The sequence below is a fragment of the Pogona vitticeps genome, chromosome 6 (assembly GCF_051106095.1).
Source record: "Pogona vitticeps strain Pit_001003342236 chromosome 6, PviZW2.1, whole genome shotgun sequence".
NCBI lineage: Eukaryota > Metazoa > Chordata > Lepidosauria > Squamata > Agamidae > Pogona > Pogona vitticeps.
The window spans coordinates 64,441,132-64,469,111 of NC_135788.1; the positions used below are offsets into that span (position 1 = coordinate 64,441,132).

At 39.6% G+C, this 27,980-nt stretch overlaps 1 protein-coding gene and 1 long non-coding RNA gene across 8 annotated transcripts in view; one reads left to right on the plus strand and one right to left on the minus strand.

The window, feature by feature from the left end:
- On the plus strand, positions 1–27,968 carry LOC140708334 (uncharacterized). The gene is made up of 2 exons (XR_012088446.2): positions 1–1,559; positions 26,252–27,968. It is a non-coding gene; the product is annotated as an uncharacterized LOC140708334 (long non-coding RNA).
- SUGCT (succinyl-CoA:glutarate-CoA transferase) overlaps positions 1–27,980 on the minus strand; it is a 506,744-nt gene that overhangs the window by 386,720 nt on the left and 92,044 nt on the right. The window lies entirely within an intron of this gene.

Genomic DNA, 27,980 nt, shown 5'->3' on the forward strand with positions numbered 1-27,980 from the left:
AGGGCGCACTCACAAACATGTATGGGTGGGCAGGGTACCCTGTGCACACATGCATGGGGGTGCGCATGCGGGGGAGTGCATGCGGGGGTGGGAGAACTGTCTCTGCGGCCTAATCCTGCCAAGGCCACAGCCTGGTACCAGGCTGCGGACTAGGGGTTGGGTTCCCCAGCCCTAGACAATCCAATGCTTCAAAGGATAGCTAAAAATGTTGTAATTCATTCTCTCCATATATTATACAGTGATGCCTCGCTTAACGGCGATAATCCGTTCCAGGAAAATCGCCATTAAGTGAAAACATTGTAAAGTGTGAAAAAAAACCACTGAGACGCATTGAAACCCCTTCAACACGTTCCAATGGGGTCAAAATTCAGCGTCCAGCGAAGATCCTCCATAAGGCAGCCGTTTTCGCTGCCTGTCTTGCGAGGAATCCATCCCAGAAAACAGCAGGGAGCCATTTTGTTTACCCGGTGGCCATTTGAAACCACCGATCAGCTGTTTTAAAATCATCATTTTGTGAAGAATCGGTTCCCAAAGCAGGGAACCGATCATCGCAAAGTGAAAAAAAACATTTAGACCATCGTAATGCGATTTCGTTATAATGTGGGGCAATCGTAAAGCGAGGCACAACTGTAACAAGTACACAATTAATTACCTGTTGTACACTTTTTAAATTGCATTTTGTATATTTTAGCCATATAATATGTTTTATGAACTGGTAATACACTTTAAAAATTGCATTTTGTGTATCTTAGCCATAAAATATGTTTCATGAGCTGGTCAGTCGACCGTAATAAATAAATAAATTCATTCATTCAAGGGGTGTGGTGGGGGAGATAAAGGTGCACAGGTAAACTATGTTCCTTACATTCCTTCCCATCCAGAAGTCTAACAACATTGGATGTTTAAAATGAATGCCAACAGTAGAGATTGTATGTGAATTCAGATGAATATACTTGCAGCATTCACATGGGTGGGAGCTCATGCTTAACATGCAAAGGCATATCTGGCTTATTTACCACATTTTGTAACTTCCCATGGTTCTATGCCTTGAAGAATCCTACAGAAAGAGAGGTTACTTACCTATAACTCTGGTTCTTCGAGTGGTCATCTGTGAATTCACACTAATGAGTTAATCTGTGCCTGCGCAGAGATCTCCGGAATATGCTAGAGCTCAAACATGCATTCACTAGGACTGCCCTCTAGTACATGTGGTCCATCCATCGTGGTGATTACTTCAGTTCCCCAAAAAGCCTGCCACTGCCTGCAGAATGAGACAGACGTGACAGACAGAGGGGAGCACGAGCAGGAAGTGTGAATTCACACATGACCACTTGAAGAACCAGAGTTACAGGTAAGTAACCTCTCTTTCTTCTTCATGATCTCTGTGAATGCACACTAATGGGTGATTAACAAGCTTACTTTATAGGTGGAGGGCAAGACCAAAGACAATACTGCGCGACCGAAATCCGCATCTGACTTGGCCCATACAGCCGAACGATAATGGGATGCAAAAGTTGATGGAGTTGACCATGTAATAGCCTTGCAGATATCTGAAACAGGTACGCCTCAACGAAAAGCTGTGGAGGCAGCCATTGCCCTGGTGGAATGAGCCTTGACATTGGTAGGGAGAGGCTTCTGGGTGAGCTGGTAAGTGAGGCGTATGGTCTCCACAATCCATCGTGAGATAGTTTGCAAGGATATCTATGCCCCTCTGTGAGGTGGATGAGGTTATATAAATAACCACTTAGATTTACGAAAAGAGGTTGTCCTTTTGACATAAAAGGCAAGGGCACATCTCACATCCAAGAGGTGGAGGGATTGCTCAACACCTGTTGATGGTGACGGGAAGAAGGTAAGTAGGATAATTGGTTGATGGACATGGAAATCAGAAACGACCTTAGGGAGGAAAGAAATGTCTGGATATAGGGTGACTTTATCTGGATGAAATTGCAGGAATGGAGGGTCCACACAGAGAGCTGCTAGTTTGGATGCCCTACGGGTGGATGTGATGGCTACGAGAAACAAAGCTTTAAAGGAGAGCAAGTGCTCGGAGGAAGTGGCAAGTGGTTTGAAGGGCAGAAGTGACAAACACTGGAGGACCATGTGTAACGACCACTGGGGTGTAGGAGAGGGCCTAGGTGGATTGAGATGAGCCACTCCCCAGAGAAAATGCTTCAGCGTAGGTGGAATGCCGGAATAACAAGGCGGCGTCAGAGTCCTGTGGTTGGTAAGCTATGATAGTGGACATGTAGGCTTTGATTGTGAATAATGAGAGATGGCAGTCAAAGAGATAAGAGAGAAAGGCCAAAACTGCTCAAAGAGTAGTAGAAGCCATAGGAAGATCATTCTGATGAGTGAACTTTTGGAAAGCAGACCACTTGTATGAATATAGTTGATTGGTGGTCCATTTCCTGGAATGGGTGAAGATGGCATTCAGGGAGGGAGGATCTGCCAAGCTGTTAGGTGCAGAGATTGTAAGTAGGGATGGTAAGTCTGTCTGTGATGCTGAGTGAGGAGGGAGGCGAGGGAGATGGATGGATTGAGATGTCATGGACGTGAGCATCATGAATCAGGATTGCCTCAGCCAATATGGGGCGATTACAATGCCATTTGTGTGGTCATTAACTTGATGGTTCGGAGGAGAAATGATATTGGAGGGAAAAGGTAAAGGAGGTGCATGGTTCAGCTCGCCATGAGAGCATCGCCGAGAGACTCTCGGCCGATGCCTGCCCTGGAAAAGTACTGGGTACATTTCATATTAATCACTGTGGCAAACATGTCTATATCGGGGTGGAAGTGGATGACAAGACAATGTATCTTGATTGTGCGTTCTCAAGGGAGGAAAACCCTGGCGTGATGTGAATCTAGAACCACACCAATATAATTGACTCTTTGAGAGGGAGTTAGTACTGACTTGTCGATATTGACCTTGAGGCCAAGATCTGCCAAAAGAGAAAGAGTGACAGCAAAGTCTTTTAGAGCTTGTGCTTGTGAGTGAGCCACAAGTAACCAGTCATCGATGTACGGGAACACCGAGATTCCAAGGGTGGGAAGGTGCACCACTACGAGGGCCATGCATTTTGTAAACACTCGCGGAGCTGTGGAGAGGCCGAATGGTAGGGCATTTGTTTGTTTGTTTGTATGTATGTATGTATTCCACCCATCTAGTCATTCTACTACTCTGGGCAGCATTGAATTTATAGGTGGCATGACCAAGGGAGAAGTAATAGAATTTGTGGTGGTCATGTCTGATGATGATATGAAAATAGGGGTATGGGATCTAAAATAACATGGAAAACTAATTTGAATATCAATATATCAGAGAAAGAATGGATGGAAATATGGACTACATATCCATATACATCAATATCAGTCAAAGCGAAAGAAATGGTTTTGAAGGTAGTTCACAGACGGTGCTTCACATAATTACACAAAATTAATGGAGAAATCGCAGATAGGCACTGAAGAAACTGTGGAAGTAAAGGCACACTAGAACACATGTGGATCTCTTGCCCCAAAGTGGAAGCATATTGGCGGGAAATAATTAAATGGATAGAAACATTGTTGAATCAAAAAATAATTAAAAATGAAGCTTTATTATTATTTACAATATTCAATGATGGAAATTAAAAATTATTCAATAAAGGCCTAATTGCACATCTTATTGGTGTAGCAAGATTTGCAATTGCACAAAACTGGATAAATGCTCAAGATCTTTCAGTACAAAAATTTGAGAACAGAATCTGGCAAATGGTCTTGATGGAAAAACTGACCAATCAAATTAAAATATACTGTATAGAAGTGAAATAAAACAGGATAAATTTATGAAAACCTGACAACCATTATTAACATATGAAATTAGCTCAAGAAAAGACGAATGTGATATGGGAAGTAATTTGGATTGCAGGCATGTAATATTTTAAAAAGAATTATGTTAAAATATGAACTAGTGGATGTATAAAGAAAGACCATCTACTGAAAGAATGTGTAAGTAATGTGATAGTGTTGTACTACAATTCTAACATGCATTGTCATACTATGGATGTTAATAAAATTAAATAAAAAGTTTTTTTTTAAAAAAAATCATTCTGCTTGTGGATTGAGATCCACAAGGACACCCTTTACACTATGTTATCAACTTTAACAAAGTTCAGACATCCAAAATCTGTAACACGGCCTTTTCTGTGACAGTATCCTGGCTGTAGAATATTCTCTGCATTTAGGATATAGTGGAAGAAACATTGGTCAACTTTGTAACTGAGTGAAAACAAAATACTTCTTTTTCAAAAGGTCATCTAATTAGCCATTAGAGTCAAGAAATTAATGGGTGACATCTATGAAAATCTTGATCCCTATTCTTTTGACTTTCACACTGAGCCCAAAATGATCTTTCTCCCCACACACATAACATTGTTTATTGGCCTTGGGTTCAAAATAAAAGGTCGTATTAACTTTTCCCTCAGAACTAATAGATTTCAGGTGACTATGCTCTGGAAATGAGGAGTTCACCTCTTAGCTTGCACCTGACTGAGGTAATATTTTTACTGGATTTACTGTCATCTCACACTTTCCTACCAAATTTTACCTCAGAAAATCGAAGTTCGCTGATCTCACTAATGGAATCAGCATATTCAGACACCTATAGCTTCATTGACTACGCAAAAGCCTTCGACTGTGTGGACCACAATAAACTATGGCAAGTCGTTAAAGAAATGGGAATGCCTGACCAACTTATCTATCTCATGAGAAATCTATATGTGGGACAGGAAGCAACAGTTAGAACTGGATATGGAACAACTGATTGGTTCAAAATTGAGAAAGGAGTACAACAAGGCTGTATATTGTCCCCCTGCTTATTTAACTTATATGCAGAATACATCATACAAAAGGCAGGACTGGAGGAATCCCAAGCCGGAATTAAGATTGACGGAAGAAATATCAACAACCTCCAATATGCAGATGATCCCACTCTGATGGCAGAAAGTGAAGAGGAATTAAAGAACCTCTTAATGAGGGTGAAAGAGGAAAGTGCAAAAAACGGTCTGAAGCTCAACATGAAGAAAACTAAGATCATGGCCACTGGTCCCCATCACCTCCTGGCAAATAGAAGGGGAAGAAATGGAGGCTGTGACAGATTTTACTTTCTTGGGTTCCATGATAACTGCAGATGGTGACAGCAGCCACAAAATTAAAAGACGCCTGCTTCTTGGGAAGAAAGCGATGACAAACCTAGACAGCATCTTAAAACGCAGAGACATCACCTTGCCGACAAAAGTCTGCATAGTCAAATCTATGGTTTTTCCAGTAGCAATGTATGGAAGTGAGAGCTGGACCATAAAGAAGGCTAACTGCCAAAGAACTGATGCTTTTGAATTGTGGTGCTGGAGGAGACTCCTGAGAGTCCCCTGGACTGCAAGGACAACAAACCTATCCATTTTGAAAGAAATCAACCCTGAGTGCTCATTGAAAGGACAGATCCTGAAGCTGAGGCTCCAATACTTTGGCTATCTCATGAGAAGAAAAGACTCCCTGGAAAAGACCCTGATGTTGGGAAAGTGTGAAGGCAAGAGGAGAAGGGGACATCAGAGGACGAGATGGTTGGACAGTGTCACCAAAGTGACCAACATGAATTTGACCCAACTCTAGGAGGGAGTGGAAGACAGGAGGGCCTGGTGTGCTCTGGTCCATGGGGTCACGAAGAGTTGGACATGACTAAACAACAAAACAACAACAAAAGCACATTTTTAGGATCCTTGTCCTTGACCAGATAACGCAATTCCCCTGGCAACATGGAATAAAATTGTTCTAATCCAATCATATTTTCATTTGTTCTAAGGAGGTGACTTGTTCCTGCTCCAGCCATTTATGGAGCAATTGCTTCAAACGTGCTCCAAACTAGGTAAAAGACTCCTCAGGTTTCTTTGAAATTGATCTAAATTTCCTTCTGAGATGCTCTGAATTAATCCTAGATCTGGAATACCCTATCTTTCTATAACCCTCAACATCTGTAGCTTGTTCCAGATGCATCTGGGAATAAAATTCAGATGAAAATCCACTTATCTGTGACCTTAAAATTGTCATCCTTTCCTCATCTTTAATCTCAAAATCCCAACAAGCTCTCTCAAACAAATTCAGGAAAGATTCAGGACAATCCCCTTTCCTATATTGAGGAAATTTCTTTAGGTCCATTTTTGAGAGATTTACCTCACTAGAATTAATGTTGTTATTATTTTAAGCAGCCAATTCCAATTTCTTCATTTCAATTTGGAATTGCATTTCTCTTTGCTTGGTTTCTAACTTAAATTCCCTTTCCCTTTCAAGTTCTCTACTTTTTTCTCTTTCCAATTCTAGCTTCAATTCCTTCTCCTGTTTTCTTGCTCAAATTCCCTTTCCCTTCCTCTTTCTTTAATTTCTAGTCCTCTGAGTTTGTATTCTTGTTTTAGCTTCCATTTCTCAAAATATTGGAAGCTTTAAATATTTTCTCCCTCTGAGGCAATCAATACAGGTCCCTTAGTTTCTTCATCTCTTTGAATTTGAGGGTTCCCATTTCCCTCAGTACCATGGAGCTCAGCCTGTGCCTCCACAACTGACTTTTTGGGTGGCATAAACCATACAATTTCTTATTAATCTATACTGGTTCTTCTCCCTAACAAAAGCCAAAAGTACAAGCCTTTTTCTCTCTTTCAGTGGCTTTCCTTCTAACTAGGTTGTACTTGTCCAAGCAGCTGGCCTCAGCTACTACCCTTGTCACAATATTTCCCATTCTGGGCAATTTCTGTCTCCAGACACAAGAACAATTTTTGCTTAGCTTTTATTATACCCTCAGATCTATCCTGACCTAGCCTTCCACTCTATCCACCACTGCCCTTTACCCTCTGGATTTTGAGCTTGCCACTCGGTCTTGTAAATCCTGAGGTAAAATTGTTTCTCTTGAGTAGTGTTTTCCTTCTCTTAGGATTCCCCAGATCTGGCTCCAGAAGTCCCAAAACTAAGCCTTCACCAAGACTCTAACGGGTAACCACTTATTACCACAAATCCTAACCCCTTCTAGCTAGGAATATATTTAAACTCAAGCCCATTCAACTTTTCACTGGACAGTTTTGTATCCCAGTGCTATGCCACCAATTTGTCATGATGCTACATGACCCCTGATTGTTTCACCAAACTAGGAGCTCACACTACATGCCCCTCAGCTGTCACCCATTGATTTCATCAACAATACCTATTATTAATAATAGATGTCCAGACCACATGTCATCTTAAAAGAACCAAATAGAAATTGTTTATTGATACAGGTGTTGACAGAACAAGCAATGTTGTTAACTCTTAAACAAACATTCTTCCTTATCCACCCTCAACCACCTTTCTCCCGCCCAAACTCTAAAACTCTCTCAACTCACTAACTCTCTAATTCTTCATCTCAAAACCTTATCTAAATCTTATCTATTCTATCTCCTCCTCCTCCTGAGTCTCTTATATCTCATGACTCCACCCCTCCAGCACTCCCATTGGTCTACGCAAATAGCATATGAGTATTCATGACCTGGGCGAATGCCACAATAATAAAATTTCTATTTATTATTTTACTGTATCATGCAACGCTAAAAGAAAACAGAACTTGTCTAATACTTCATTTCCCACTCAAAGGAACAATAGTTCACTGAAGCAATGAGTCAATAAAATGTTTGAACATATGTGGATCAGAAATTAATTAAAACTATGACCAAAACGTAAAATGGTGACCACCTCCATAGGATTATCTTTAATTCTGATCTGTACAACTCTGTATCCCAGTGACACAATTTGGGCTCCACAGGTACAGACCAACTTTCTAAGACTAGAACAATGGACTAGAGCAGTGGTTCTTAACCTTGGGTTACTCAGGTGTTTTTGGACTGGAATTCCCAGAAGCCTTCACCACCAGCTGTGTTGGCTGGGGTTTCTGGGAGTTGCAGTTCAAAAACACGTGAGTAACCCAAGGTTAAGAACCACTGGACTAGAGCACTGCTAATGGTGAAGGCGTCATGGAGTTTTAGTCCAAGAACATTTGAGGACCAAAGGCTGGGAAACAAATAGTCTGACCAGGGTTGCAGACTTAAAGAACTATCTCTATCCTTGAAAAACCTAGACATTTACAGTAAAATCCTATGTCTAGCCACAACATCTTCCCACTGTTATATTTAAGAAATGGAACAGGATGGGCTTTGCAAATCAAATACATTATTAAATTAAGTAACTCTTCTAACTGGATCCAGACAATTAATACTAAGCACTGAATACATTGTCATATTATCTTATAATGATAACTAGATATAATGCTTGTATGTTTTGGTATGAAACATTAATGAATCTTACACTAAAAGTTTGTGTGTTACTACTAATCAAAAAATTAATTTGTAGCAGTAGTCGATCACACACAAAAAAAATGTGTATTATCCTTCAAATAAGCTAATTAAGGACTTTTCCACAGTTATTAACTAGACACATAAGCAGATGGCATACTTTACAACTGTCCACAACAAATGCTTAAAAGGTCTGCTATTATTCATCTCAAACCACACTTTTCAGAAGTTTGCAAGTCAACCATTTAAGAAAGAAAATGAATTTAAGTTCATTTTAAAAGACTTAGCCCAAAAACATGTTTTATTTAATTTGTTTTAACTTAGACTCCTTTCAAAGATATAACATGGAAAACACAACAAGCTTTGTGGTTTATATTCCAGCTGCTATTGCAATTTAGGAATAGTTTTTCATAACAAAAACTACAAGGACTATGAGCTTGATGTTACATGCCATCAACTTGGAACTGATTTAATGCAACCCTAAAAGGGCTTTCAAGGCAAGTGAAATATTTAAATATTGGTTTTACCAGTGCCGCCGCCACCACCACCCTTAGGAGTTTCCATGGCCAAGCATGAATTTGAACTCAGGTCTCCTAATCCATTACTCTGTCCATCACAGCACACTAGCTACCATGGAATGAAATTGCAACAATAAAATATCCTATGCATGGAATTCAATTAAAGGTGATTAAATGTCTAGATGCTGACTGGAGAGTTCAGTGGCTACCTATTTCTGTAGAGGGAGGTTGCCTCCTTGGAGAAAAGCCAGCCTGCGTAGTCTTGGGCAAGATTCACAGTCCCAGAGTTCCCCCAGGAGAAGGGAATGGTAAATCATTTCTAAATACCTGGAAAACCTTAGCAAGCATCACCAAATATCAGAATTACTTGACAGCATATAATTATAAGCATCCAGATAAGTATGCATGTGATGACATCTATATGCCACATAACAGCCTTCAGATGTTAAAGGCTGAAAGGATTGTATAGCCCTTCATACTTTTAATATCAAGAGGCAGGCAATTATCTTTCCAGTGCAGCAATATCAGTCTTTTAAGCAAAGAGAAGACATGGAGAATCATTATCAACTTTATATTACAGCAGCTTTTCCAGTTTAGCAATGTGCCTCATTAGAAAAACTCTCATCCACTAAGCTTTCCAGTACTTTTGATTACACTGTTCTATAACTACTGTATTTTGATTGTATGAGTTCAAATTTTAGACACTGCTGCCCATGCTGAACCATTGGAAAATGGTGGGCTTGGGAAATAAAAATAAAGCTGTTTCACATAAAATGGATCAACAGCAAAACATGAATAACATGAACCAAAGAAACACATAAAACATGTCTTATGTTAACATCTTACCAAGGTACTAATCTATCTACTATAAACTGATCAAGAAATTTGAAACTAGTTCTGATTCCTTAAACAGCTAATCACATTAGCACACTTTGTTTATTTAAGAAAAATAATCCTATGCCACCACATCCAATGCAACAAAAGAGAGGAAGCCACAAGCCTAAAGGACATCATGTGCATGGCAGCATGCACTTCACCAAGGTATCATTTTCAAATGAAATAAACACATCTACAGACAAACTGGGAATTACAACCATGATTTGGATTGGTCTCTCAGTAGATTTATCACTATACTACCTCTCAAGCTCTATGTACTTGTGAACCCTGTGGGATTTCGGATGTTGTGGAGCACTGTGATGAATTCAGCTGAACAAAATTACAGCTCCCTCACAGATCAGGAGAGAAAGGCTAAAATATGTGAAATTAATAAGTTCTAAATAAATGGAATCCAGAGTTGTGTGTCAAACCAAATGAAGAAAAATGAAGATAAAGAAAAGACTTGTGTAAATGTCTCAACCTTGTAATTATCTTTTTGAGAAGCGGAAGTCTCTTACTGTTTAATCAAAAATCATTCCCTTTCTTTAGAGCAAAATAACACATTTTTTTCTAAATTGGCTTGGATGTATAAGTACTGATTGGACTTCAATCTCTTTTAAATGTATTTTTCTAGCCAATAAGCACCAGTTGGTTTGACCTAATCTAATAATTTTTAACTCGACATATATGAACAATAGGTTTAGCTACACTTATTTTAATTTCCATATTATGTAACCTCATGATTCTTCCTTTAAAAGGTTTTGCTTTCTTCTTGGATACTTATACCATTATTGGAAGCCAAGGAAAGTACCATATACAGTGGTGCCTCGCTTAACGAGCGCACCGTATAACGATTAAATCGCATAGCGATCCGTTTTTTCGGATCGCTAATGCGATCGCACAACGTTTTTCCCATAGGGAAAAATTCGCTTTGCGAAGACCGGTAAGCGTTTCGCTTACCGATCTTCGCAAAACGCCCCCCGCCGATCAGCTGTTCGGCGGCCAAAATGGCCGCCGGAAGCCGGGAAATGGCCTAAAATGGCCGCCCGCAGTGTTTTTGCGCCCTCGTTAAGCGAGGCGAGGGCGCGAAAATGGCTGCCGGCCATTACGAAGCTTTGTTAAACGGTGAGTATTTGGCCCATTTGGAACGCATTAAACCATGTTTAATGCATTCTAATGGGCTTTTCTGTACCGTTTAACGATGCTTCAGCATAGCGAAGGTTAATCCGGAACGGATTAACCTCGCTATGCGAGGCACCACTGTATAAGAATACAGTAATTCAGTATTAGATAGGAGATGATGAGGCAGCCAAGTGTTATTTTTAATGTTTAGATGAAAATAACTCAGCACATTTCAATGTTTAATTGAAATTCCTGATCAACTGGGGAAGATAAGCAGATGCTAACATGGTGATGATCAGATGTGCAGCTGCTCATGCTCACACAGACATGACATCATGCATTTCTACTGCTCTACTATTGCTGAGACCAATTCTTTGTAGCTTATTTTTTAGTACTTTTCCTTCATGAATGCATTTTCTTAATGCATCCATAATAATCACTGAATGCATTCAAAGGAAGGAAATTCTCTCCTACCTCTTCTTCCCACACTTCTCCATCTGATATGTTCCATGTTTGTGATTATGACTTTGAAGAATTATATTTTCCACCAGTCTTGGCACTCCCTATTTGGACAGCCTAACTGAGAATGGCTCTGATTTGTTGCTCTGAGCTGAAACTATCTTGAATTTATTTTAACATTTTGGCTGAAATTCTGTTGCTTAGCCTAGTGACTTGCACAGCTGTAAAGCCACAGAATTTGTGAGCATTTGGTTTGTCAGCTCCTCCAAAAGTCCAATTGATCCAAATGGTCCTAAACTTGCTTACAAACAACCCCCCATCAATCAAAGGCAACTATTGACACACAACGGACTAGACAGCACTGATACAGAGAAGGGGACTAAACCCTGCTACAATCCCAGATGCCAGCTCTGTCCTCACATCTACTCTGGCAACATGATTATAGGTCACCCCAGGGGCACATGTATTTTTTTACTCTGCTAATATGACTTATGCCATCCTTTGCCAGCAATACAATTCTGCAGTCTACGCTGCAGTATCTGTGCAAATATCTGTGCAAAATAATTAATGGACATAAATCTGACATCAGGTATCACAAAACACAAAGCATGTTTTGGAATTTGTTGGTCTACCTAAACACTCTTTAAATGGTTTGCAAGTCATGATTCAGGGGAGGGGGGAGGGATGCAACAAAAAAAGGCTTCAAAGAGAAACTGCAGAGATAAGGTATAAGATGATACTTTTAAAAGGACTGAATATCAATCAAGGGTAGAGATGGGGACGAAAAATAAAAAGAAATCATTTTTGATGAAAATAACTGATTTGTTAAATATTTGTCCATCCATATTCATCAAATTTTAAGTCCCAACGAATATGGATCAATGAATATTCCCTGTTTTTATTCATCCTTTGTAATTAAAAAAAAACACCATTCTGCCTACTGGCTATTGATCAACTGATTGGCAGACTGATAGGCAGCCACCCATCCCCACAGCCTTCCTCCCCTTCCTCTCTCTAACTTACCCCCCACTGCCACACTGGAAGCTTCCTCCTTTACTACAGAGTCAAACTGAACCAACTGGGCAATGGGAGATGGAGCGGCAATGGTCACCCCCAGATCAGCTAAACTGCTGGTGGAGTCATGGTTGGCACAAATGGCTTTGATCGTTATTCTTAAAAAAGGCTGCAAACTGATCACTGGTGAACTCAAAACGAGGCACTGAATGGCCAGAAATGGTAAGGTTGCAGACCACATGAAACAATTGTCGGTTTGCAGCCTCACCAATTCTCTCAATGTTAAAAGTCTTTCTTGCCTGTTCAAGGGTATTAGGATATTTATTGCCATAATTTTGACTGCAGCCCTATTTTGTGCTGACTGATCTCTTCTCCACCTGCTATCTAGCAATCTCCTTGATAAGTTCATAGCTTGCAGCCCCTCAGTATACCAAGGAGCAATGCAAGCTCTGGAGTGGAGAGGGTGTTTGGGGCAATCATGTCAGCTCTCTCGGTCATCTCCAGAAACCATCTACCGACCTGGGCTTCAACAAGGTCATCTATCAGGTTGGCTGGAAGCCCTCCCAGAGCCTCTTGGAACCATTCCAGGCCAAGAAGCCTGCAAGGGCGGACCATTTTCATGGATCCATTCTCCCTGTGGAGGGGGTTTGCGGTAGACAGGTTGAATCTCAGTAGCAAGTGATCTGTCCATGACAGAGGACGGGAGTTCACAGTGCCTGCCCTCAGATACTATCCATCTTTGCAGTCGAGAACACCAGGTCCAGAGTGTGGCCAGCTGAATGTGTAGGGCAGATGAAATGTTGGGATAGGTTCATGGCTGTCATGGCACACATGAACTCCAGGGCTGGGCCAGATAGTTCAAATTCAGCATGGATGTTGAAATCCCCAGCTATCAATAGTCTGGGTGAGCCCAACGTTGCAGCCGAGATGAACTAGACAGCCCTGGCAGTGTTACTGCTGAGTCACGAGGAGAATGGTACACCAACATCATTCCAAATCTATCCCTATGCCCCACAGTCAGGTACAAAAACTCTAGATCCGGGCACAAAAGCAAGGTGGTCCTACTGGCATGTATAGAGTCTCTGTAGAGACACTCTCAACCACTAACTCTCTCTCTCTCTATTCCCCAACTCCAAATTTATCAATCCTCCTCTTCTCCCCCTCCTACAGAGACTTGGTGACTTGGCCTCTCCAGCACTCTAATTGGTACATGCAGATAGCTCATTAATATTCATGACCTGGGTGGACACCACAGCCCCCCTGCTAAAACAGCAGCCAAAACAAACAAAAGTAACGCAAAAACACTGCCATCTGCTTTGCGCCATCTTGGGAAAAGTTTATTATTAGGTAATTCCCTATAACCACACCTCCTGCTGGGCTATCAAAGAGCTATGTTAACAAGCTGCAAACAAGGCTATTTAGCCAATTTCTCCTGTGTGGCCAGTTAATGTGAACACACCTGGGGAAACCCAAATTACCCAGTATGACTTCACAGTGAATGAATTTGCATTTCTCTTGCTGTGTAGTCACACACAAAGTTTTCGTTGTTCATTTTCAATGGGAATACAAATTAGGAGGGCGGTACAGGGAGGCGGGGAGAGAACAGATAAGGATTGGGAAGGGGTAACATTCCAGAGAGTGAAAGCATTCTTACATCCACTTACACAATTATGCTAAAAAGGAAGATCACAAAAAGAATCAATTTAGCAATGTTTACCAGAGCATCTATAGTTACTAATCTCTCCATTCCCTTGGACATCCACATTCTTCTTTTATCTATACTTTCCAATCCATATTTCCAATCCAATTATAAAGTCGTTTCCAGTTTTTGAGTCCTTTTTGAGATGACCTTTCACTTAATGCTTCTGTTAGTACATCCATCTCTGCCACTTACAGTATCTTTTCTATCAACTCCTCAAGAGATGGTACTTCTTTCTTCCAGTGTTTTCCATACAGCATTCTTGCTGCAGTAATTACATGTATTATCAAATATCTCATTTCTTTATCTACAATTTCAGGCATAATATTCAATAAAAACAATTCCAGTTTAAGTTGTATTGCAGAAGATACCAATTTTTGTAACATTTCATGTACTGATCTCTAATTTTTTGGTTTCCCTACATATCCACCAGATATAAAAAGTACCTTCATGTATTTTACATTTCCAACATTTGCTGGAGATATTTTCATACATTTTAGACAGTTTAGCTGGAGTCATGTGCCATCTATAAAACATCTTACATATGTTTTCTTTAAAATTCCTGATTTTGTAAATTTAATATTATTCTGCCAAATTTGTGCCCACTGTTCTAAATCAATATTATGTCCAATGTTTTGTTTCCCTTTTTATCATGCAGTCTTTCGCCACTTCATCTTCCATTTTCATATTTAGGAGATATTTGTACATTCTTTTAATTATTGTATCACTTGTCCCTAACAGTAGTTTATCAAATGCCGTTTGTAATTCATAAAAGTCCACTATTTTATCTTTTACATACTTGGGAGTCTAGTTGTAAAGACTAGACTTTGTGCTCCTCTAGCTCCTCTCTAGTCTTTAATACCCCATCTTTCTTAAGCCAATCTCTATAACTCAAAAGTTTTAAATCCATTAAGGTTGGCTGTATAAATGCTTCTAATGGTGACACCCACTATACATTTGCTTTTGTGTCTTATTCCAAATCCATAACAAAGACTTTCTTATATGATTATTGAAGACTTTATAATTTTAAAATTTTTGGTACCATAGAAAAACATGCCCCCCCAGGCTAAGATCATCTCCTTCCAGTTGAAGCAACCTTTCATTATCCAGAGTAATCCATTCTTTAATCCAGGTCAGTACACAGGCCCTATAATAGATATCCCAATCCGGAACACCAAAACCCGTCCTTTGTTTAGAATCTTGTAATGGCTTCACCTTACTCTCAATTTTTTTCCTTGCCAAACAAATCTCATTATTTTTCTACTAAAGTCCTGAAGAAGTGTTTGCTTTAACATTAACTGGTATTGTCTGAAAAAGAAAGATAAATTTAGGCAGCGCATTCATTTTGATTACCGCTATTTTCCCCATCAATTAAAGTTGTAACTTGTCCCACTTTTCCAAATCTTTCTGTATCTCCTTAAAATGTTTCATATAATTGTCTTTTATTAATGTGCTTGTCTTGTTTATTATTTGGAATCCCAAGTATTCAATTCTTTTTTCTTCTTGGAAGCCCGTTTTTTATCAATGTGTGAATCTCCCTTTCATATATATACAGTATATGTTGCCACACCTCTCTTTTTCTTATTTTAATCTGCTGCTAGGAATGATTCTCCAAATTTTTTAATTTTCTAACAGATGTTGGTTTCTTCTTTTCATATGAGTTTCTTGGAGAGAAATAATGCCCAATTTTAATTTCTGGAGTTGTTGGTAAATTCTTTTACATTTTTGGGTTAAATTTAGGCCATTTACGTTAACTGACAGAATTTCAAGCAATTTTACTCATTTGATCCATCTTTATTATTACGGTTTTCTTTCCTCCTCTTAGATCCTCTTGTTTACATAGTGGGCTTTCCTTTGGCACTCCCTGTTTCGTCTTCTGGCTCAGATTCTGAGCTTCCTCCTGAATTTGGTCCTAATGATCCGCTAGATTGCTCCACTTCCTGTTTCTCAACTGCCTTTTCCTCTTCTTTCCTACCCAGCCATTTCTCCTTTTTTCCATAAAATCTTCTGCCTTCATTGTTAATAGAATATCTCTGTGACTGATATTGGAAGAAGACACCCTCAGGTATCAACCACTTATATGTAATTGAGTTTGCTCTCAAGAGCTTTGTCAATGCCATGTATTATCTGCTTTTCTGCTTTATTTGCCACAGAATGTTTCAGAATCTTGATTTCTTTCCATTTTATAGTAGAATCTTTATCCTGCATGATCTTTAGAACTTTTTCTTGAGATATCATTCTCGTGAATGTAACATGAATTTCTCTGGGGTGTTTATTATTCCTGGTATATACTATATGAATTCTTCTAACTGTATCTATATTTTGCTAGACTTCTTCTGGTCACATCTACATAGGTGGGGCTAAAAAGTTAATTATTGATTGCATTGTGTCTTTGCCTTTTTGTTATGGAAAATTCTGAAATCTAAGAATGAGGTTGGCTCCCTCCATTTGTAACTTCAGCAAGTTGGTTTCATCTTGTTTTCTTTCCTCTTGTGTCCCTTCCAGCTCTGCCTTGATGGGCTCCATCTTCATTGAAACTTTGGCTATTTTAGCTATTTCCTTTTCATTTTTTTTTTTTTTGTAATTTAGTTTTTAATATCAATAATTTGCAACCTTAAATCTTTGATTTGTTCAGACAGCTGAGTCATCCCTCCTTGTTTCTGTTGTAATCCAGTAGATAACATGTCTTGATTACTATTTTGCCAGTCCTTCAGCATCTTTTGTCCCATTAATCTACTCAGGCTTTGTTCCTGTGCAGGAGAGCCTCTTGGAGTCTTTCCTCCTTTCACTGCCATTCTTCAGATTTCCCCTTTTTTCCTTCTTTCTTTTTTTTAAGGTGTTTTTTGAGTCTCTTTTAAAGGGTGATATCTAGTCTCTCTCCAGCAGATGGCACTGTAGCCTCACTTTTCATTCATTCAACACATCTCTGAAGCTTAGACTAGGATTTTTCTCTGTTTAGAGTACTCTCACAGTTCCCAAGTCAAAATAATGGGTGTTTGAAGGAACAGTGCCTTGACGCAAGTGACATTTACAACTGAATCCTTCTCTCCAGCCTTTGTGATTAGTAGTAGTTAGCAGGGAGTAAGGATTTGTCTCCTGTTGAAATAATTTTTCATTTAATGTACTTTTCCTTCCTTCAGCCCCTCCACTCAAAGCTGCTCCCGGCCGTAGGGAGGGGGGTCGCCTCCACCACTACGTCAATGCAAACCACGGTGTCTCCTCTCCAATACTAATACATAAATTAAAAACTCTTCCTAAATTCAAAGTTCTTGTCTCTAATTCTCTGATTCTGGTTACATCCTTTGGAATTGTAATGAAATAGTTTATGATTATACTGCCCCACAGGAGTGAGTCTTATTAAAACAGTTCATTCAAAAAGTCACTTTCTCCCTACTCTTCCTTTCTCTTTCTTCTCCTGATCAAGCTGCAAAATGTGGGGGGAGGCTCACTTCTACCGTGGCTCATCATATATAGGGTCTAATCCACTTTCGCTTTCACTGACACATTGCGCCTAACTTTCTTCTGCATCATTATTTAGGTCCTTAAAAGTTCCATATATAAAACAAACATTTTGACTTGCTTAGAGTTCTGGTCAAGAGTATTTTCCAAAGTCATTCTGTACTCTTCCACTCTCTGCAAGGGGTGTTCCCTGTTCTTTGCCCAAAATAGCTTCCTCCTCAGTCTGTGCATTCAGATGAGACTTTAAAGGGAAGAAAAATAGGATTTCACTGACTTCTTTCCCTTTTCTGTTGCCTCTGCTGCTTCAGACCTCGCTTCTCCTAGTGACAGTCCTTTTGGCCCCTAAATTTGGGGGGGGAGGGGCCTTGGGCAGTTTCAACTCTCCTGAAATTCGACCAGTCTTACCACAATGAAACCCTGCCTCCTTGTAGTCACACCCTAAGTTCATGGTTGAAACAATTTCATTTTGCAATGAACTACCCATTTTCACAAATACAGTGTGAATTGTGCATCTTTTATCTGCTCTAAATCTATGACCATCCACCTTTTTTTAATACTCAGGTTTTATTATTATGAAACATTATGTATTTTCGAACAATTTTCTGCAAAACACATATAGTTTTATAAATATCTACATGTTGCCCTTATTACCTTTTATTCTAAGAACTGCTGGATAGTTCAGTGACTTAGGTCTCTGGCTGTGAAACCAGACGTTGGGAGTTCAATTCCCAACTGTGACTTATCAGGGATTGGACTTTTTGATCCGTAGGATCCCTTCCGGCTCTGCAATTCTTAGGTTGTCATTATTATTCTTAAAGTAAATATTCTCCATTGGTTGTTGTGGGTTTATTGGGATCTTTGACCGTGTTCTGAAGGTTGCTCTTCCTAACGTTTCGCCAGTCTCTGTGGCCAGCAACTTAACAGGACAGCACTCTGTGCTCTGGTGTAGTTGGCTTTGGGAGTGCAGTATTTATGGCTGTGAGATAGGCTTTTGTCTTTTTCTGTAGATGGCTGATTAGTGTGTATTGTTGTGGGTGTATTGTTGTGCTAAGGAGAAGAGATTATCTGTTCCTGTGGTTGACGGGTGTCATTAGCTGGTCTTTTGTGTGTAGTGATCCCCTGTCCGTGTGGCTGGGTAGAGTTCGTTGACCTTTTGCATGCTGTATTTTTGAGACATGGGAGGCAAGTTTTGTTGAGCTTCACACTTTCCTCTTTTTTGTTGAAGTTTTGCTGGTGCTTGTGGATTTCAATGGCTTCCCTGTGCAGTCTGACGTAATGACTGGTGTTGTCCAGTATTTCAGTATTTTGGAATAGAATTTCATGTCCAGTTCGTTTCAGGGCATGTTCAGCTACTGCAGATTTTTCTGGTTGTTTTAGTCTGCAATGTCTCTCATGTGCTTTGATTCTGGTGTGGATGCTTCATTTTGTGGTTCCAATATATACCTGGCCACAACTGCAAGGTATTCGGTATACTTCTGCAGTGGTGAGGGGGTCCCTTCTGTTCTTTGCTGACCATAACATTTGTTGTATTTTTGTGGTGGGCTTGAATATTGTTTGTAGGTTTTTTCAAAAGTTTCCCCATGCGGTACGTGACCCCTTTGATATATGGCAGAAATACATTATTTGTGGGTGGCTGTTTTTCTTCTTCAATTCGGTGTTGTTTTCTTGGTTTGATGGCTCTTTTGATTTCATTCTTGGAATAGCCATTTGCCTGTAGGGCCCAATTCAGATGGATGAGTTCAGTACTGAGAAACTGAGCTTCACAGTTCCAATTTGCACGGTCTACCAGTGTTTTGATTATGCCTCTTTTTTGCTGTGGGTGGTGGTTGGAGGTTTTGTGTAGGTACCGGTCTGTGTGGGTGGGTTTTCTGTAGACCTTGTGTCCCAGTCAGAAGTCAGTTTTGTGTAGGACCATGACATCTAAGAACAGGAGTTGGCCCTCTATTTCTTTTTCCATGGTGAATTGTATATTTGGGTGGATGCTGTTGAGATGGTTGAGAAATTCTTCCAATTTTTCTTCACCGTGACTCCAAATTGCAAAGGTGCCATCCACATATCAGAACCAGATTGGGGGTGCGAGGGGTGCCCAAGCCAGGGCAAGTTTTTCAAAATGCTCCATGTAGAAGTTTACTATAACCAGGCTGAGGAGGCTGCCCATGGCCACTCCATATGTCTGGTCATAGAATTCATCATCCCACTGGAAATAGCTGGTCATTAGGCAGTGTTGGAAGAGGGCCTTGATGTCTTCTGGAAAGATCTGCTGGATGAGTGTCGGAGTGTCCTTTATCGGTACCTTAGTGAACAGGAATACTACACCAAAGCTGATCAGTCTGTCCCCAGGGTTGAGTTTTAGGGTGCTGACCTTGCTTATGAAATGTCCTGGGTCTTTGATGTAGGATGAGGTTTGTCCAATGTGGGTCTGTAGGACGGCAGCTAGGTGTTTGGCTAATTCATATGTTGGGGAGCTGATGGCACTTAGAATGGGCCTGAGTGGGATTGAGTCCTTGTGGATTTTGGGGAGTCTGTATAGTCTTGGTGGGAGGGCTTCTGTCTTGCAGATTTGTTAAAGGACGTTGGGGTACAGGGAGGAACTCCTGATCAGCATGTTTATTTGTTTTGTGATTTTGTTGGTTGGGTCCCGTTTCAGTTTTCTATAGGTGGTGGGGTCTAGAAGTTCTCTGATTTTGTCCTTGTATTCTTCTGTTTCCATGATTACTGTGAGGTTGCCTTTGTCTGCTGGCAAGATGATGATGTCCGGGTCTGAGTTCAGGGACTTGATTGCACTTCTCTCCTTTCTTGTTATGTTGCTTTGGGATTTTTTTCCTTTCCGTGGGATCCTAGTCACTTCCCCTCTTATTTCCTCTGCTTTTTCTTCTGGAAGATGATATAATGCTGATTCCACGTTGGCAATTACGTCTTCCACAGGAATTTTATTGAGTGTGATTGCAAAATTTCCTCCTTTGCTTAAGACTGAGGTTTCTTCTGGGGAGAGTTGGCGTCCTGATAAGTTGATGATGGTGCGTGTGGTGTCTAGCCCACCACAATATGCAAGCCCACCACAAAAATACAACAAATGTTACGGTCAGCAAAGGACAGAAGGGACCCCCCTCACTAATCGTACACACTAATCACCCATCTACAGAAAAACACAAAGGCCTATCTCACAGCCATAAATACTGCACTCCCAAAGCCAACTACACCAGAGCACAGAGTGCTGTCCTGTTAAGATGCCGGCCACAGAGACTTGTGAAACGTTAGGAAGAACAACCGTCAGAACATGGCCAAAGAGCCCAAAAAACCCACAACAACCATTAGATCCCGGCCATGAAATCCTTCACGAATATAAATATTCTCCATATTGAAATATCTATCCTTAATTGGAGATGAGGGACTCTTTTTCCTATAGGTTGGGAGGAGGCAATAACCTCCAGAAATAAGATCCAGATAATTTGTGGGACAGATTTGGACTGGGGGTAGAGATCTCCTAATTTATATATATAATGGGTAGAATCATATTCATTCTTTCCACCCAACACTGGTTCACTGCAGAATAGACCATTTCTGAATTTGCACAAGGACCTACCTGTTAATGCCTTTTTGTACAAGCCTGGAAACTGCTTGTACGATAGGCCACTTAGAGAGTGGAAATAACTAACAGCATTCTGTCCAAAGATCTTGTTTTAAGATAAGAAGAAACAAAAGGCAAATTATAGTGCAATCCTTCCCAATCTTGTGCCGTCCTAACGCTTTGAACTTTAACTCACATGATCTCTTACCATTGGTCATGCTAGCTCAGGATGAAAATTGCAATTCAGAATATCTGGAGAGCACCACATGGCAGAATAGTCCTGTAGTGCCATGGGTATCTGAATTAGGAGACTTGGGTTCAAATCCCTGCCCAGCTATAGAAACTCACTGGGGGGCGGAGTGGAAATGGTAAAACCATTCAAATATATCACATATTGAAAACTCTATTAGGGTTGCCATAAATCAGATGCTACTTGACAGGATGTAACACATACACATTGGCTTTTAGAATGGTTTCTGTAGTGACTGAGTTTGTGAATGAATGAGGAGGGACATTTTGATAATGACCTGAATTTAAAAAAATATAGATTTTCTTATGGAAAATATCCACTGATAGAGTCAAAGGAAGTTCTACTGCTTTGCCATGCACAAATAGAGACAAATTTAGCTGCTAATAACTCTTGACATATGGCTAGATATCAAAATGAAAGCACTGTAATTTGTTTAAAAGGACAGCAGCTTGGAAAGATAAATGTTTGGTGAGTCATAGCAGTAGATAAATTAAGACTTTGATGTTAAAAAAGGAACCAACAAGTTTTATTCTGCCTGATTGCCCAAAAACATTATATAAAGGGTAAAAAAAGACCTAGTCAGATGCAAAATGTTTTTGAACAATACTGAACTAATTACCTTGTATTTTACTTAAGTCTTACCAATATCTGTATTAATTGAGCTTGATAGACAAGTACTCGGTTTCTTATTCTTATTTTACTAAAATAGGATGTGTTTCTGTTCCATTAAATTAACTGCCAGTGCTGGATGGAGACCACGAATCAACATGGCCTTAGCCATCAGCACAATGGTGTTAGCAAAGGAACACAAGCACTAGTTTTCCTGGGATGGGGGCCCAGTGCTTACCACAAACACTATGTGATTGACCTTTGTTTCTCCTAGAGTAACAACAAGAGAAGGTGAAGCTGGGAAGGATCAGAGGCACATTTCCTAGAACAATACTATAGCTATAAGTGAGCAGAGCTACCTAAGGCAGCAGATTCAGCGTGTCATGGAAAGGAAACAAATTGTTAATCAACTTCTAATTGCTAGGTTTGTATTATCAGGGAAGGAGAGAGGTGACCATGGGTTTTTCTTTCTCATGTGCAAAAATAATTTGGATAGCTTTGAATGCTATGCACTTTTATCTGTGTGAGCAGGAAGCACCCTTTGTTGCTGTGCCTCAGTCAGCAAATTTCTTAGGCCAACCTTGTAATTGAGGATGTTCTTGAAGTCAGGTATTAAGAGGTGTATATCTTCTAGAAGCTCCAGATTAAAAATTGAGGCAAAGGGTTTCAGAAAAGGTTCATGATTCCTATTAGTTTCTACCAGTGGTTGGATGTGCAAACAGCACCCTTTGGGTCTAAGGCCATGCTTTGTATAAAGGAAGTGCCATCTTCCATCCCTGAAACTGCTATGCCTAATCTACCTTGCAGGATGCTAACAGCCATCTCTTGCTGGGTGTTTTTAAGAGCAAACTGAAGACCTGGCTCTTTAGGCAGGCTTTTCCTCCTGTCATCACCTGATTATTTTTCCCATCTGGAACTATATTATTACTGCTGTTTTATTTTATTATATTGTTTTACTTTTATCTGTTATTGTTAGCTGCCCAGAGTAGATGGGCAGGGTATAAATAAATAAATAAATAAATAAATAAATAAATAAATAAATAAATAAATAAATAAATAAACAAACAAACAAACAAACAAACAAACAAACAAATGTTCAGGCCAAAGCCCTGAATGCAGTTTTTGAGTGAATGTCATGTAGAGACAAAGAGAAACTACTACTACAACCAGTCCAATGAAAGAGAGAAGAACAAAAAGAGGAAAACAAGATAACTCTTCCAGAAGACCCAATAAATAAAAGGGAAATTTAATCCTAGATTAGAAATACTGAAAGACTAACAGGGAAACACACATTCTGACTAGTAGAAACTAAAGAGAAGATGGAAAAGTATGCAGAAGAAACCCCTATGAAGGACAGACTCCTATGAAAAGGAATCCTATGATGAAGAGCCTGTAGTTCTAGAAAGTAAAATGAAAGCTATTCTGAATGCACTAGGAAGCAATAAATCACCAGGGGTAGGTGGGATACTGATATAACTATTTCAAGCCACAGAGACTGAATCAGTCAAAATATGCCAACAATGGCCCATAGACTGGAAACATTCAATAGATATCCCAGTTCCCAAAAGAGGAGATGCCAAGGAGTGCAGTAATTTCAAGACCATTGCTTTAATTTCCCATGTGAGTGAAGTGATGTTCAAGGAGCAAGAAATGCCTGATGTTCAAGCTGTATGATCCTATAAGCTAAGGTGTCAGATAAGGCTGCCTTTTATACCCTTATCTGTTCAAATCTGTATGCAGAACATATCACATGGAAAGCTGGACTAGATTCAGGTGACTTAAAATGAAAGAAGAACATGCTGAAACAGGACTACAGCTGAACAAGAAGGCCAAAATCATGATGACAGAAGAACGACACAACTTTAACGTTGATATTGAAGCAACTAAACTAGTCAGAGATTTTTGTATGCCTTGGTTCAATCACCAATCCAAAAGAAGGCTGTAGCCAAGGAATCAGAAGAAGCCTGAGACTCAGAAAGGCAGCAATGAAGGAACTAGACAAGATAAACAAGTCTAAAGATGTGTTCCAGGAGACCAAGACCAAGATCATTCACATGATCCACAGCATGTATGGATGTGAGAACTGGACAGTTAAAAAAGTTGACAGGAAAGAAAATGGTTTGAAATGCGGTGCTAGAGGATATTTTGGACTGCCAGAAAGATGAACCATTGGGTCCTAGATAGAATCAAGTTTGAACTATCTCTGGAAGCAAAAAATGATTAAACAGAGTCTGTCCTATTTTGGGCACATCATGAGAAGGCAAGATTCTCTGGAAAAGAGAATAATGCAGGGAAAGACTGAAGGCAGCAGGAAAAGAGGAAGACTGAATATGTGATGGTTTGATTCTCCAAACTTTTCAGCAGAAGGGCCACACATCATATATGCTCCAGATTTTTGAGGGGTCGAAGGAAGACGTGCACGAAGGAAGATGTGGTTCCCTCCGTTGAATTAATAATTCTGCTAACTGTTTGTACTCAGTTGATTAGTATTTGCTGGTTCAACTGTGCTTCCCTTTTTTCAGGGCTATTTTCAAATGGTTAAAGTGCTTGCTGCTAAATTGATATGCATTTCTGCTTAAGATATGTACAGTGGGGTCTTGACTTGAGAACTTAATCCGTATTGGAAGGCGGTTCTCAAGTCAAAAAGTTCTCAAATCAAATCTGCATTTCCCATAGGAATGCATTGAAAACCATTTGATCCGTATCTGCTCTTTTCCGTCCATAGAAACTAATGGGAAGCTGCTATTCCGCCTTCAACCAATAGAGGGGGATATTTTGTTTCTTTTTTTCTTAGGTCAAGAAAGGTTCAGGGAAGGCAGGGAAAATACAGTCCAGGCAGTACAGTACCAGGCAGTCGGAAGACTGTCTCCCAATCCACTCTCTAAACGCTGGGAGGAGTGAGGAAGCAGACAGGCACCCTTTTCACTGGCCAACAGTTAACTGAAAGTTCACATTTTGCACTTTCCCTGCCTCCCACGTGGGTTTTTTCAGTTCTTAACTCAAATCTAAGTACTTAAGTCAAGTCAATATTTTCCTATGAGAGCAGTTCTTAAGTCAAAATGTTCTTAACTCAAGCCATTCTTAAGTCAAGACCCCACTGTATTTATTATCATCTTGTTTATTTTGTATCTAGTTTATGGATTTTGTATTTATTAATGCACAGAGTTTAAATACTAAAATAATAGTGTATCTATTGACATATAATATTCCTACTGTTAAATAATTTTTCATATAGTCTCTTAATGTTTTATCTGATAAAACTGTATTTAGTTTTGTATAACAACAATACCAGTTATTGGACTACAAATAAATAATGATAGTGAATAAGTAAAGGCAGAAAACTCTGCAGATTTCTCTCTTTAAAATCTTTTCTTTGAACAGCTTTAACATAAATACATTTCCTAAAACAATCACTGTTTCTAATGTCACCCTTCAGTCTGGGCCAAAATTTGTCAGCATGATAAATAAAACTTCAAAAATTTTAGCAAACATAAATTGCACCACAAAATTCCAAAGTAGAGCATGCACCTGCTTTTAACTACTAATTCTTCTAAGTGTACTATAAAGACTGTTGAGAGTGTTGTTAGTTACCACGATGAACATTTTCACAAATAGTTCAAGCTAAAGTCTGCTGAATTTTACTTCCAGATCTAATTATTATCAATACACATTTGACATGCCACACATGTCACTCTCCCCACAAATATTCTTGCAAAAATGTTGCTAGATCTGTGCCAACTGTGTTAAACAAATTGGACAGAAGGTCTCTCTCCAAGTACCCCTACTATATGTTATATGGCTTTCCTTTATCTTTCTGTTATCTTCCTGTACTGTATTTGGAGCTAGAGAGAGGTACTGAGTGCAGCAATTCCTAATTTGCTCTGCTCTGAATCTTCTTGTTGTTGCTTGCTATCAAGTTACCTTCATTGAAGTGAAATTATTTACAATGTTAACCCATCAAACCTGTTGCAACTCAGGAACTTGAAAGCCAAGAAAATTATTAAACAATGGATCTGTGATGTTGATCTCCAGTACTATAGTGTGCTGGCAGACTACCATTACAACTTAGAATTCAGCAGTAACCATAGAGCTTTCACGTTGATCTATTTTAGTGTAGCACCATCTAAGTTAGTGGAAACGATTTGCACATCTCTTGTTGACAGTGCCTTTGTCCTTGCTAGCCAGGTGAAGTTGAGATCATAATTTGTTTTACTGTATTGTCTGTTTTACAAAGATATTTGGAATATGTATATTTCTTCTATTCTAAAAAAATTCAGGCAGATCTGATATATTATGTCAACCTCTTTTTTTCTGATTCTTCATGCAAATTTACAGCCAAGGTTGCAAATTCTGTGCAGTGGCATACATGACAATAAAACAACAACTGAAGACTGAAGAAGCTACTTGGATGAGTAGCGAAACATTTCAACCTAATAAGAAAGAAGTCCAGGTGCCATGACTCATCTTTCAGATAACCTCACCTTGATGACTGAGAATCTTCACAGATAAACTGGTGAACCATTTTACACACCATACTGGGAGCACTGCATGGTTCAAATGAGGATTTGAAACTTCTCCTGCATGTAACATATTCCATTTGAGATCACTGTAATTTGTTTTTCTTTTTGTTTTGCACTGTTTTTAAATGGCTGACCTACAACTGTATTGAATGAACAACAAATGAGTATGCATATTGTATGGCTCTCCTTGAACTTTTTGTTATCTTCCTGCTTTGCATGTGGAGACACACAAAGATATTTAACATGGGGTTTCCTTGTCTGCTCTGCTATTGTCTTCCTCCACATACTTCTCTGCATAGCTGTGTGACAAGTCACTGCCACAGAAAGATATAGTGTCAGCAACTCTAAGGCAATAACAATAATGGGTAAGAGCAGTAAGAGAAGTAATAGTACTAGTCAAGAAGCAGCACTGAAAGAAGTTGATAAAGCAAAATTACTCACGACCAAAGAAAAATGGAATTAACTATGAGATAAAACAGTGGCAGAATAAAGCATTCCAGGGCCAATACCTTAAAACCGTTCAGGGAAAAACCAACTGTGCAAAGATGTGGCAATGGCTAAGAAAATGAACTTGAGAAACATCTTGTTAACAAAATGCCTGATTTGATCATTGTTGAAAAGAAGAGGGTCTGGATAGTAGATATGGTAATATCAGGGCATGCTAGAACTGAAGAGAAGATTGCCAAATACAAAGACTTACACATTGAAATCCAGACAGACAGACAGACAGACAGACAGACAGATAGATAGGTAGATAGATAACCTTCTTCCATGGCCAAAACTACCTCTCTCCCCTTCCAGTCTCCCTTTTACTAACTTTTTTCATTCTCCTTATTCTTCAAGTTGCCTCCTTTGCCCCTAGCACCTGCTCTTTTAACTATCCAACAGCCTTCTTTAGGGTCCAGCTCTCACTTCCATACATCGCTACTGGAAAAAACATAGCTTTGACTATGCGGACCTTTGTCGGCAAGGTGATGTCTCTGCTTTTTAAGATGCTGTCTAGGTCTGTCATCACTTTCCTCCCAAGAAGCAGGTGTCTTTTAATTTCGTGGCTGCTGTCACCATCTGCAGTGATCACGGAGCCCAAGAAGGTAAAATCTATCACTGCCTCCATATCTTCCCCTTCTGTTTGCCAGGAGGTGATGGGACCAGTGGCCATGGTCTTAGTTTTTTTGTTTGTTTGTTTTGATGTTGAGCTTCAGACCATTTTTTGCGCTCTCCTCTTTCACTCTCATTAAAAGGTTATTTAAGTCCTCCTCACTTTCTGCTATCAGAGTGGTATCATCTGCATATCTGAGGTTGTTGATATTTCTTCTGGTAATCTTAATTCTGGCTTGGAATTCATCCAGCCCTGCCTTTCGCATGATGTATTCTGCATATAAGTTAAATAAGCGGGCAGACAATATACAGCCTTGTCGTACTCCTTTCCCAATTTTGAACCAATCAGTTGTTCCATATCCGGTTCTAACTGTTGCTTTCTGTCCCACATATAGATTTCTCAGGAGATAGATAAGGTGGTCAGGCACTCCCATTTCTTTAAGAAC